Source organism: Apium graveolens, chromosome 11 (genome assembly GCF_009905375.1).
Source record: "Apium graveolens cultivar Ventura chromosome 11, ASM990537v1, whole genome shotgun sequence".
In the NCBI taxonomy this organism is placed as follows: Eukaryota; Viridiplantae; Streptophyta; class Magnoliopsida; order Apiales; family Apiaceae; genus Apium; species Apium graveolens.
The window spans coordinates 139,527,850-139,529,037 of record NC_133657.1 but is presented as its reverse complement, the minus strand read 5'-3'; the positions used below and the strand labels follow the sequence as shown (position 1 = coordinate 139,529,037).

Below are 1,188 nucleotides of genomic sequence, written 5' to 3'. Positions count from 1 at the left end.
ACTTTAGCGAGCGTTTATGCAAACTCGTTCTCGTGCTCGCAAGAGGACTTTAGATACGGCTGAGGAGATAGACGAAGTTCTTGATATTCCGGAGAAGATAGATTTTGAAGATTCGGATTCAGAAAGTGAGCAGAAAGAGCCAGTAACCATGGGTGATCATTTAGTTCCGGCAGATCCAGCTCTTATGGACTTTTCTCGGCCCAAAATTGATGACATTCAGTCTAGCATCATGCACCCGGCTATTGAGGCCAATAACTTTGAAATCAAGCCGGGCACTATTCAGATGGTGTAGAATTTTGTTTTCTTTGGAGGTGCTGCGACTAAAGAACCTAACATGCACATAAGGAATTTTGTCGAGATCTGCAGTACTTTCAAATATAATGATGTGACTGATGAGGCTATCAAGCTGAGGCTTTTCCCATTCTCTCTGAGGGATAAAGCTAAGGACTGGTTACATTCTAAACCAGCTGGGTCTATCACTACTTGGCAAGATCTTGCACAAAAGTTTCTAGTGAAGTTTTATCCAATGGCGAAGACTGCTGGTATGAGGAGTGCTCTTACTCAGTTTGCGCAGCAACCTACAGAATCTATGTGCGAAGCTTGGGAGCGCTACAAGGAGATGTTGAGAAAGTGTCCACATCATGGAATGCCGGATTGGATGGTGATCACTGGTTTTTATAATGGCTTGGGGGCCCAATTTCGGCCCATGCTTGATGCAGCAGCTGGAGGCGCCTTGTGGGCCAAAAGCTACACTGAGGCTTATAATCTTATTGAGACTATGGCTGCAAATGAGCATCAAAACCCAACTCAAAGGATGATGCATGGAAAGGTAGCGGGTATTCTGGAAGTCGATGCAGCTATAGCTATTGTAGCGCAGCTCTAAGTGCTGTCTATGAAGGTCAATTCTCTAGCCACCTATGGGGTCAATCAGATAGCTATGGTCTGTGAGCTTTGTGCAGGTTCTCATGCTACGGATCAGTGTTCTCTTGTTAATGAATCTGTTCAGTATGTGAACAATTATCAGTGACAACAACAGCCTGTGTCAGCTACTTATCATCCTAACAATAGAAATCATCCAAATTTCAGCTGGGGTAATAATCAAAATGCTATTCAGCAACCATATCAGCAAGGTTTAAGTAAACAGTTCAATCCACCTGGATTCCAGCAACCACAGCATTATTCTCAAAG

The 1,188-nt window shown here is 43.7% G+C and overlaps 1 non-coding gene across 1 annotated transcript; it reads right to left on the bottom strand.

The window, feature by feature from the left end:
- Positions 1-541: 541 nt before the first annotated feature.
- LOC141699583 (small nucleolar RNA R71) lies at positions 542-648 on the bottom strand. Its single transcript, XR_012566029.1, has one exon. It is a non-coding gene; the product is annotated as a small nucleolar RNA R71 (small nucleolar RNA).
- Between the last annotated feature and the right edge of the window lie 540 nt (positions 649-1,188).